Source organism: Galeopterus variegatus, unplaced genomic scaffold, assembly GCF_000696425.1.
Source record: "Galeopterus variegatus unplaced genomic scaffold, G_variegatus-3.0.2 Scaffold1973, whole genome shotgun sequence".
Classification (NCBI taxonomy): Eukaryota; Metazoa; Chordata; class Mammalia; order Dermoptera; family Cynocephalidae; genus Galeopterus; species Galeopterus variegatus.
This window is the reverse complement of record NW_007728084.1, coordinates 35,923-36,512: the sequence shown is the minus strand read 5'-3', so window position 1 is coordinate 36,512 and position 590 is coordinate 35,923.

The window sequence follows — 590 nt, the reverse complement described above, 5'->3', positions numbered from 1 at the left end:
CGCAAGGCGCGGAGCCATATACCGAGAGCCACCGCCGTAGGCTAGGCCGCCCCCTGCCGCCCGGAGGCCTCCAGCCTCCCGGCCCCGCCCACCGTCGCCGGCCCGACGGGACACGCCCCCTGGCTCCGGCCCCGCCCCCGCGTCGGCCCCTCCCGGGTCGCGGGGATTCGCCCTTCCAGCACCTACAGCCCCTGCCAGCCTCAGGGCCCTGCCCGCTGCCGTCGCTCGAGCCGCGCTCGTTCCTCCTCCCTGGGTCCTGGTTCTTCGTTACGGTCCTGTTGTCTGGATCAAAATCTCCTCCCAGGCCAGCGCCCCCCACCTCCCAAACACCCCGTGGTTCTCGGCGCTCAGTGCTGACTTCCTCCTCCGAATACCCCTCGCGCTCTTGGAGGAACTTCTCCATACCCACTGCTCATCACCGGCACCCTGGCTTCTATTCCTCCTTCTATTGAGGAGTCTGGGTTTCTCTCCAGATGAGGGAATTCATGGAAGGATTTTAAACAGGTGAATCATTTTCAGTTTTGCGTTTTAGCGAGATCACTCTGGCTCCTGTGAGGAGGAGGTACTGTAGGGACCTGAAAACGGAGACA